General features: G+C 46.4%; 1 long non-coding RNA gene across 1 annotated transcript; it reads right to left on the bottom strand.

Moving 5' to 3' along the window:
• Window positions 1-2,776: 2,776 nt before the first annotated feature.
• On the bottom strand, window positions 2,777-3,947 carry LOC123568295 (uncharacterized). Its single transcript, XR_006691482.2, has 3 exons — window positions 3,823-3,947; window positions 3,602-3,669; window positions 2,777-3,203 (listed from the first exon to the last, which is right to left on the bottom strand). It is a non-coding gene; the product is annotated as an uncharacterized lncRNA (long non-coding RNA).
• Window positions 3,948-11,549: the final 7,602 nt, after the last annotated feature.

Genomic DNA, 11,549 nt, shown 5'->3' with positions numbered 1-11,549 from the left:
GAGGAGAAGCAGAGGATTTGTTTAAACAGCAATGACTCATGCAGTTTGTCTGAATTGCAGAATATATGAGAGGGAGTAGCAGGAATGAGACCTATTTTCTGGGCTTGCACTTCACCCTAAACTCCAGTCATCTGTAAGCTTCATCTCTTTTGGCTCATCCTCCTGAGCAGGAGCAGACACTCCCAGGGAACAGGCAGCACTTGCCCAGCAGTCAGGCTGCTGAACTGCTGTCCTGTGTGTGTGCATGTGAGGACCCATGATGCAGGGGCCACAGTGTCCTCCTCACCCAGGAACTCAGCCTGGTTTATGAGAACGAACCTCGCTGGCCTGGGCAGCTGTTCTGATCCACTTACTGAACTCCTGCTGTCTCTGTCCTACCCCGCCACCCAGGCCAGCCTCTCCGTCCTGAAGCTGAGACCTTTGAACAGAAGGCTGGGTCAGCTCTGCTTGCAGCCAGAGGACACTGAGGAGGCCACCACTTACAGGGGCCCGTGTCCTCTCAGGTCCCCAGTGCTCCTAGGGTGGGCAGTCAGCACTGCGTTCCATCTGATTCCGAGCAATGGCTAAGGCTGGCGGCTATCTATCAATTAAGCTGTAAGATGTTTGCCCTTGGGATGTGGTTTGAGTGTCAGTCTGAGGTTTAAAACAAAACAAAACAAATTCTGCTTCACTGCATCTTTAATGGTTGACTTCTGGAGAAGTATCTCGAAAGATGTGCTAGGCACAATCACCCGTGGGCCAAACTCCATGAACAGAAGTGGGCATGTTAGAATCCTGCGTCAGCTCTTCCTTCATCTCAGTGCCTGGGAAGGTGTCTGATTTTACCCCTGGCCCCAGCTTCTCAGCTCTCATGCCTGCTGTTCATCAAAACTGACTGGAGGGTTGCTAGAAATGCAGAGACCGGGGCTCACCCCAGACTTGATGAATCCTAGTCCTCAGACTAAGGACATAGGCCTGTGGGCTTTTATTTTTTATATATCTCCCCAGGTGATTATTATACACAGCCAAGGTAGAAAACCCATGCCTTAGGCAAATGCCTTATAAATTTTTTTGTGTGTTCACATTCTCTACTCATTGCCTCCTAGAATTTCAAGCATCAGGAAGGATCTTGGAAATCAACTAGTCTAGCACTTTCTAAACTCATGGTAGTGAGAACCAGCATAGGAGCTGGGGATATAGTGGGCAGTCCTTCCCAGGCTTATATGATTCGGAACCATCTGCACTTAGAGATTAGCATCCCACTGCTGGAGGGACACAGGTGGGAAGCACTGGCCTAGCTCACACCTGTATGATGATACAGGCTCTGGACCTCCCGGTTCATTCCCCTCTGCCTGTGCTGCTTCTGCCTGATCCTACACCCCCAGATTGGGGTAGCGATGACACGTGTAAACACATGAGACACTGGTGGAAAAACCATGTTCTAGAAGTGTGTGAAATGATGCATGCAGTGGCCCAGGTGACTTGGCCTTTTTCTCAATATTGCTTTGAGACGGTGCCATCGTAGAGTATCTTAGAATCAGTGAAGAAAGGAGGCCTTTTTTCAAGGATTTTTTTTAAGAAATAAGAGATTCTAGATCTTGGGACTTGGAAATCAAGAATCCTCAACTTCCACCCCAGCTTGAACACAGGTTCTTTGTTGCATTCTGAGCGAGCTTAGAACAGGAATCAACCTCCGACCCCAGGGGCTGTCAAGGCTGAGTTCCTAGCAACGCTCAGCCAGGGGTAGATGCTGGTAGCAGGTGGGAGGATGGGCAGCCGGCACATGGGAGACAAGAATGGGGAGCAAGAGGAGGCTGGGAAGGGTGTGGACAGAATGAGACTGCCTTGGCCCCTCCCTGCCTAGAGTTCAGGCTGCATGTGGCCCACCTGGCACCTGACACTCTATATAGCATCAATTAAATGGACTCTTCAGCTAACGATCTAAGGACTATAGAGTTACCTGCTTTACACTCTCAGGAAATCTAGCCTGGTGCCTTGTTCAGACAGATTGTTCATTATTGTATGAATAATGATGGACTAAAAATGACACAGCAGGGAACTTCATCTTCAAAGGAAAACTGCTCTTACCGACTTTCCTAAGGAAATCTGCCCAGTTCTAGGAGGAAGAGCTCTCAGGCGAGTTGGGGCTGGCCCCCATTTCTCATCAGTTCATCAGAGATATAGAGCTGGTCCAGGAGTCCTCCCCCCGGCCTCCCCACTGCACACACACTTAATCCATTTATTTTCAGATCCTTGCCCAGAAATCTCCAGGAACCCTGACCAGGCCTTGCATCCCCACGTCCAAAAATTTTGCAGCAAGAAAAGCCATTCTAACTTGAGGCTTTTAATAGCAAATAAACAAAGTGATCCAGGCTCCAAATGGTCCAGGCAAGGCCACCCCACATAGGGCTGTGAATATCACAATAGGTGATTGTTTTAAAGTGTTTTAATGAGTCTCAAAACATCCTACATAATATCAGCCTCCACTTCGGTCCTCTTGACAGGCTCCAGTAAATAACATGAGTTGACAGGAATAAAACAGCTTGCTCAGGAGTAATTGAGTGGAATTAGAATGAACAGACAAGAAAGAAAAATTGGCGCTTCGGTCACAAGGAACTTTTTGTTAGGAACGCTCTGGGGGATTTGGTGGGATGTGGTCCCGCTGACTAATCACCAGTATAGAAAGTTTACAATCTCTCCACCATGCCAACATCTTTAATAACTTGAAAAGCACAAGAGGTGGCTGTTAATTTCAAAGACAGTTATATGAAGCTTTTATTGAGTGTGGCGCAGAGTATATAGTTAGCAGACTGCAAGATAATGAACCCTTTAAATAAGGCTCTCAAAAAAACAGTTTTATTTTTGCTTGAGCCAAAAGAACAGCGATTTTCTTCTGGTTATTTTAAGGCAGAAAAATGTATGTGAAGTACAATCTCTCTATTGCACACACAACCAGCCACTTTTGTCATCAAAGGCATCTGTCCTTGATGCCACAGAACCGTGACTATTCGTGGAATAAGGGTTGATATTGTCATGACACTCGTTTCCCAGGGAAAGAGCAGATGGGCAAGGAAGGAGTTAAATGCAGTGGCACCACCCTCATTTTCTTGTGGACAGTGGGGCTTCTCTCCTCACCCTTGGCTGATGATGCTGTGAAGAGGTAGAGCCCTCTCGTGCACGTAATGTCATGATGTGGCGAAACCAGAGATGAAACCAGTGTGTTTCTGAGATACAGAGAAAGAGAAACAACCAGGACAAGGGCAGCACTTCACATGATTCTGCAGGAGGTATTCTGTGGGCCAGAGACCATGTGGGAGGGTCAAAGTGGGTACAGATGGGCTTTCTGCTCTGGGGCCTTCTAATCATGGCCTGTTCCTACCTCTTCATGCAACATTCCAGACACAGATGCAATGGGCTGTTGATGGGTCTGGAACCTCTGAGCTATGGTGACAGGGATGAGTCCTCCCCCTACTCCCCCAGGCAGTCATCTATGATTCTGACCTATGAAATACCTTATGCATCTATCATTCTCCTTCTCTTCCTCCACCTCCTTCCTTCTCCCCAGTGTGTATATATGTATAAGTGTGTGGAGAGATTGAGAGAGAGAATTTGTCTTGCCCACCTTCGAAGCCATCAATCGTTTATCATCCTGTCATTGTGTTAGGTGTTGGTTAAGTGCTGCGCTAAGAGCTAAGGATACAAATGTGAGAAAGTCAGTCATGACCCCCTCCGACCTCCAAGCATCTAGGCCATCCCCACCTGGGCCCCGTCAGCAGCAGGCAGGTGCCACCCCAGCGGGGAAGCTGCTTCACCCCTCATCCCCTCGAATATGCTGTGACTCACAACAGTGGCTTCAGCTGTGGGTCCCTCCTGGGCTGAGGCTCAATGGGACCAAATCCTACTGGCCAAGGAGTCAAAACAAAATAACAACAACAAAAACAAAAACAGGTCTTTTCTGAGCCAGTCCTGTGAGGAAAGAGAACACAATGTAAACAGAGAGATTCGTTAAAGAAAAACGATTTATTTCCTGCCTCAGTCCTGGCAACAAACATTGTCTTCTCATTACCTAATTCAGTCTTGTTGGCAGCATGTGTTCTGGCTTCACTCTGATTTTTCTTTTTAAAGACACATCTCTGCCCTTCGTATAATATGGGAAGTTTAGCGGTTTCCGGGGATCGGTCCTGCAAGATACATCAAGTTTTACCTCTTTCTAGGTGTCAGTGCTTGATAGCCCAGGAAAATCCCTTCTAGAAGTTTTCAGCATCTGGTAAGCCCTGGGCAGAAACTCACAGCCTCACTTGTCTCTGGCAGTCAGGAACGTGCTGGGAGCTGCATCGTCTGTGGGAGTCTGGAATGCCTTGGAAGGCGAGTTGCAGCCTACACTGAGTTGGAGATGATCTCAGATTCCTGCTGGCCTCAGATATACAGAGATCCCAGAGGGTCTCCCTGTTTTAAGGAAAGAGAGAGCTACTTTTGCAGTAATCAGGAAACAAAATTATCTCTGAGTCAAATTCCTCTTCCAAAGGCCTTAGCCAAAAAAAAAAGGAAATTTTTAATGTACTTTTGAAGTTGTTATACTCTTTAACGTTTAGTGATTCCTGGTCCTGGCAGGGTCTTGAAAGCTCCTGGAGGATGTATTTGAATGCAGATTGCTGCTTCCTACTTCTGACCCTTCACCCCAGAGAATGTCTTGAGTGGGGCCCAGGAATCTAAATGTTTAACAGCTTCTCAGTGATTCTTCTGTTTTCATCCAGTGCCGTTTGAAAGGAATAATGGCGATGCTCTCCCTCTGGGGCTACCAATGGGGCAGGAACATCAAATAGGCCCAAGACTGGATGGAATGCCCTTCTTATCTTTCTAAGAAATGGTGATCTGGGGGCTTTGATACAGCAGGGGAGCAGGAATGCGGGGTCTGGGAAGCTCTCAAGCCAGGACCAAACACCCCTTTCTTAAGCATGCCGGCCTGCTGACTCACATCCTCGGGAGCTTGGTCAGTGGGCCCCCAGCAGTCCCCGGAGATGTGCTCAGTAGAAGGAGTGTAGGAAATGCCAGTGTGTGACAAATACCATCGCTGGAGAATGACTGGTAAGCTTTTGGGGAGGTGCCCTGGGGGCCAGGCTGAGCAGCTGGCAGGGGCAGGAGGTGGGTGTCTCTGAAGTCAGCCTGAGGTTCCATAAAGCCACGTCCTTTTGCCCTCACTTCAGACCCATCTCACCTGTCACCGTGGCCCTTGCCAGGTGTGCAGGTGCTTCTGCCCAAGACTCCTTTAGCTACCCCGTGCTCACAGCAGCCTGTATAGAGCCATCCTTTTGGGTTGGAATGAATCCGTCCCTCAGAGAGCCTGGGGGCATTTCTGACTATTTCAGAGCTTCTAGAATATAATCTCCTCTGCAAGCATTTGATTATGGATCCTCTAGGCAGAAGAGACTTGCTTCTCCATGCAGGACCTACTTGTCTACAAGGAAAGAAATAGCTCCTGATCTAGTGCCCAAAGTTTGTTATTTTTAACAGCAAAAATATAGAGAAGTTACTATTCAGAGCTTCCCTTCTGGCCAACACAGGCTATGGATGAGTGGAATGGAAAGGCTGCCACGTGTACATCACCACCTGCGTGGATTCTAGTCATGGTTCAGATCTGCCTCGGCCTCCGGGAAAATGGCTCTACGCAAACAGTATACAGGCAGCTAGGGACATGCTGGGTCAGTCTATCAACAACTATTTAGTGAACTCCTGTCATTACCAGGCACACTTGAGGACTTTTTGTTTTGTGAATTAATCTTTAAAAAAGCCAGAGACATATGGGCTGTATTGCAGCCCTATGACTGACTGTGACCACATCCAAACCCCCCTCTCACCTCTGGCGTTTATCAGAATCTGTACAGTGAATCTGGCCCTAGCATTTTCTGCAGAATTCAGAAGATGTCTGGTTTCACACAACTCCTCTCCACCCCTTTGTTTCTGTGAAGTTCCATCTTTAAGGTGGACTGACCAGGATGATGTCAGGAGGCTGCAGCACCACTAGCCTTATCTTTTAATGTTGTTAATCCTAGCAGATGAGGTATGGGTGTGTGGAAGCCCCTTTTCTTCTGAACCTAAGCAACAGCTGGAGGAACCATTTCGCCAGGAGGATCGTCAGACCACAGATGACCCTTTTGGAACCCCTGAGAGTCAGGGGAGCACTCGTCACTTCGTTCTTTATGTCCTCAACGCATCCGAGGCTGAGCAAAGGTTGTGAATGAAGAAATGCTGAGGTTGCTCGGACTTAGCCGGAGCTGTAGAGGAGACACTTCTTCCTTTCTCATCCTTACAAGGGCTCCTTGCTCTGGCCTCACAGCAGCAGCACTAGAGGATCTGTCCAGAGCAAGGGCTTACTCTTTCTCCCTTGCTCCCGGTCTCTCCCCACAGAGCCTCCAGGCTGGAGTGGTGATGGCTGGTTCAAACTGCTCCTGTTACCGTCTATGTCTGAGTCGGGGCTGCAGACCCTCCCCTGGGAAGCATGGCTGGAATTTCATACTTCCTTCAATCATTCATTCATTCATTCATTCATTCATTCATTCATCCATGGAGTATGGATTGAGTTGCTACTGGGTACCAGCCAATCTCACTGGGCCCGCCTGGTGGTCTGCTAATCCAGATACTGAATACTTACTATGGTGAAGGTGCTATCAAGGTGAGGCCACGCAGGCCTGGTCAAGACTTGGGACATCAAATGGCAGGGCAAAGGTGAGGGAAGGCAGCCCTTGGTGCAAGAAGAGATATCCAGCAAACTCAAAGGGCAGCAGTGGGGTCTGGGGAGAAACTTAACACTGAAGAGGTCCCTAGGATCTGTGGTCATAGCAACTAGGAAAGCTGGTTTGCAACCCCTCTTCTACATGCTCAGCACCACCTTAGGGCCCAGCTCTTCTGGATTTGAAGGGTTGGTACCAGACTCAGACAATTTTCCTGGCAGGGGCCACATAGAGATCCATTTGCTTAGAATGTTGTAGTTTATTCTTTGAGGTTAGTAGAGAGATCGTAGGAACCATAACACTTGGGCCTTGCCCTCGAGGTTTTTCTGTCTGTGGAAGTACTGTGGGTATTCTTCCCAAAAATACAACGGTGAGTTCAGGGTCAAGAGGAGCCAGGAATCTCAGAGCCTGTCCCTCTGAAAAATGGGGCTGAAGGATCCCTGTTCTTCTTCCCTGCACAGTGAGGAACTATGCCCTCACCCTGCACCATTTCACCCTGGCTCAGGGATGGAACATCCTCATCACAACATGCAGGTCTATCCCTGGGTTAAAGGAAGAAGAGATTAAATGAGGCCTATTGGATTTCCTAAGTATTGCCTCCTCCCATTTCTTACAGTCCTGTAGACAAGGCTTTTCTCATATAACAGGTTTTATATTTTTTTTCTTTTAAATCACAGGGTTGTTTATAAGACAGATTAAGCATAAACTCAAATGCTAAATCATCCGATACTCAACAGTCTGATACCAAATATCTGAAGTAAAAAGCCTGTGACCTGATGATGGCATTCAAGTGATAAATCACTCTGATCAGAAAAGGATGCAAGAAAAGCAGCTGAAAGTCTCTCTCTCCGGCCACGTGGCTTTGATCTCTGGGAAAGTGGATATTAGTGCAGACAGCAGTTCATAGGTCTTGATTAGTCCATTCAAACCAGTGACTATGATTTCTCTGTAGATATAAGCACAAAAAAAAGTCAATAAACGTTGGGCTGAACTTTAAACAACTGTCTTTTCAGAGAAAACCCAGTTGCATACAAGGAAGATTACTACACTAGCCTGAAGACAAATGTCTACAAATATTGTACACTCAGGTGCAGGGAGGAGTTTTGTTCAAGGCAGCACAGAAAACAAATTACTCTGGTCTTAAATAAGATCCTTTGAACGGGCAGCAGCAAATCAGTACAAATTAGGACAAATGCATTCTTGACTGAGAGAATTTCCTTATTCTGCCTGAAAAATGTCACCAACCAGACTATAGACAGCTAGCTCCCAAAAACTGGGGCCTCCAGTTACGTGGTGGTTGAGTCAATTTGGTGGAAGTTCAAACCCCTAAACCAGCTCCTTCATTCAAATTCCTAGGTACTGGTCTTATATTTCTAGGCAGGCAATTGAAATTTGGCCGTGGTTTTATTTTGCATCTTTTGGCCAGCAAATGTAAATGCAGCACCCATAAAGCACTGAGTCCCCAGAGCCTGTGGCAGGGCCAGCAGAGACTGGATATAATTGGGAACAAGAATGGCCACAGATCTCAGTTTTCCGGGGATGGTCCTTAGGACTATGGTTCTAGAGTCCCTTCCAGCTTGCATGTGCCCCTCTCTACAGTGTCTCAGTTTGGAATGATGAATTACAGCCACTCTAAAGTAGATCATTTCCCTAGCCCCAGGCATTGTTTCGAGGAATGGATGTACATGGAGGCTTTTCATTTTAGATGAAGAAAAAGTCTGTGCTTAGGCAGGTGGGGTTGAGTCTAGAGAGAGAGGAAAGGCGCCCACCCAGCCTTGGATCTTTTCTTCTCATAGGCACCTCAGACTGAGCCCTGGAATGGGTGAGTCAGAGGCTGAACGAGCCCCACTGATGAGGAATCTTGTGAGATCTGGCAGAGAGGGGCAGACTTCCCATTTCTGTGCTGAACGCAGAGGCAGCATCTGCTAGAGACCCAGCGGCAGGGAAGCAGGTTCTGTCATAGGACTCCAGTTCCCACCCTCTCAGGGCTTGGCCAGAGATGCACACTGAGCTTACCAGTAATACAGGTATTTTGGTAAAACCTGACTCAAATACTGTCATCATCTTCCAGTCCAGACTCGACTCCACTCCACTCCTGGACAGCAGCTAGTACTTTGTGTTTGACCCTGCTTTTCTAGAGCCTTCCTTTGGGGTACTTCTGTCTCCCACCAGACTACAAGCTCCCCCAGGGCAGGGAATTCATCTTTGCCTTGCCCACAGAGCCTGGCCACACTCATTAGGTTCATTAGAGGGTACTCAAGCAATATTGGTTGAATTAATGAATGAAACATAATGAAATACAATGCATCTAATTCTTCAGTTTGGCAGCAGCTGGCAAAGCTTAAAAGCTGAAGTGATCAAGGAATGGGCTAACTCATAAAACACTTCAGCCCTCTTTGCCCCTTTTTGGTCCAGGAAACACCGGCGATCACAGTAGCTCTTTGCGTGTGTTAATGACTAGAGTCTAAACATGCAAGTCTCTTTTTATCCATGATTTTTTCATGCAGTGAAGCTATATGAAGGTAAGATGACTGAAAGAGGGTTTAACTTACTGGAAAAGATATGGACATGTGTTGAATGACTGATTTCAAGGTCCAACTCTGCATCCTTTTTCAAGAAACCTCTTGGTGAGAGAGCAATGAATAGTGGCCCTTGGCTACCGTGTTGGGTCTGCACAGCTTTCAGGGGAAGTGGCCACTCTTTATTGACATGCATTTCCCTTATTTAACCACATGTTCCATGCACAGATGGTATTTATCTTCAGCAGATGACTCACACCCTTGTCAGCATACCTTTCTATATTAAATATCCCTATCACGTACAAACTGGACCTCAGAGTGGGCTGGGCGGTATTAGAACAATCTCTTCCCCCTTTTTAGAAGCTGTGAACATTTTTGAATTGACTCACAAAATCCACTTCCCAATGAACTAAGACTTTGTAGGATTTTCCTATTTAAGATCTGGGTTTAAACCCAGCCACATAACTGGCTACGTGGTCTTAAAATTACTGTCTCTGTGCCTCGGTTTAATTACTTATAAAGTGAGAGCAATTTCCCTGATCTTATAGCGTCACTGAGATGATTAAATGAGTTAGTGGCACTGAGAAAGTTGGAAGCAAATATTTTTTGAAAAAATAAATGACTAAAACAATAATATGAATGTTAAAAATCATCAACCAATTTAGTGTGTATGATGAGGCTTATTATTTACTGAGTGATCCCTATGCATAAAGAATAGTTCTAAGTACTTAAACACATACCACCTTGTAGTTAAGGAATTAGAATGTAAGCCTACATCTTGTGGGTGGGCACCCAAGACCACACTCTTAACTTCTACCTGCACTGCCTCTTCTTATTTGTAATCAATGTGATAAACTCCTTTTGGCACTAAATACTGCCCTGGAAACAATGGTCAGCTTTTTAAACTGTGGCTGCCTTTACTCTAATATAACTGAGGTTCTTAGAGTTTTATAACTTACTGAGTGAAATTAAAAAAAAAAAAAATACCCTTATGACATCTTGGTTTCTCCACTAAGTAATCAATGATAAATTTGGGGATCAGGTATCTAGCTTCTGCTACCTGTTATTCTGAACTGAGAATGCATCAGACTCAGCGCTCAGAAATAGCTTCATTGAGAGTAGAAATGGGAATGAGTTTCTAGTTAGTGAAAACTATAGCATACGATGACTTGACTCTACATGTTGAGCAAATAGCAGTCCTCTCCCGTTTCTGGTAAGGGTTTCATTTTTCTTGGGCACAGTATTTTCCTGGGTTCTGATAGCCTCTACTGACTTTGAACTCATCCTCTGTCATTGTAAAAGAGTATGCAAGCATTTGCTCAGAACTGTGCTAGACTCTGTGTGATTACTTCAAGACAGCTCTATCAAAATAAGAGCTATCACTTATTATGAGGCTGCGATGCTCTAGAGACTATGCTAAGCGCTTCATGTTTTTTATAGTCAGGGTAGGCTAGTTTATGCTGTGGCAACAAACAACTCCCAAATCTTAGTAGCTAATGATAAGCTTACTTCTCAGTCTCATTAAATGTTCAGTGCAGGTTGGCTGGGGGCTCCACTCCACCTTGCCTCACACAATGACCTAGAATTACAGAGTTTCCACCATCAAATATGCTACCGGTTGCCCAGAGTCCCACCTCTAGAATTCTTGCATACAATGTCAAAAAATCTCGCTGAACTTTTGTAACTTTGCCATCTTGTGCTCTTAAAGAAAACACTAATTGGCCGGGCGCGGTGGCTCAAGCCTGTAATCCCAGCACTTTGGGAGGCCGAGACGGGCGGATCACGAGGTCGGGAGATCGAGACCATCCTGGCTAACACGGTGAAACCCCGTCTCTACTAAAAAAATACAAAAAACTAGCCGGGCGAAGTGGTGGGCGCCTGTAGTCCCAGCTACTCGGGAGGCTGAGGCAGGAGAATGGCGTGAACCCGGGAGGCGGAGCTTGCAGTGAGCTGAGATCCGGCCACTGCACTCCAGCCTGGGCGACAGAGCGAGACTCCGTCTCCAAAAAAAAAAAAAAAAAAGAAAGAAAACACTAATTGTATGTTTTGAAATCCAGAAAAGGAAAAGAGTGAGGGATGTTAAGATCAGTCACTCCAGCCCTGGCTTAAGCCTCCTCTGGCACAGGCCCCAAGGGTAAGCTTGCTTCTGTGGATTTCCAGCTGGGAAGCACCACCCCGGTTTATTTTCAGAGGTAGAAACTGAAGCAACAATTATCTCCCATCACAGCAAATTAAAAGCCCAGGCTCACCCATCCCAGGAGCGGGGTGAGCACAGGACCATAATGACAGGCCAAGGTTAGTGCATTTCCTTTAAAGGCATGAG

Source organism: Macaca fascicularis, chromosome 13, assembly GCF_037993035.2.
Source record: "Macaca fascicularis isolate 582-1 chromosome 13, T2T-MFA8v1.1".
Lineage (NCBI taxonomy): Eukaryota > Metazoa > Chordata > Mammalia > Primates > Cercopithecidae > Macaca > Macaca fascicularis.
This window is presented reverse-complemented; position numbering and strand designations above follow the sequence as displayed.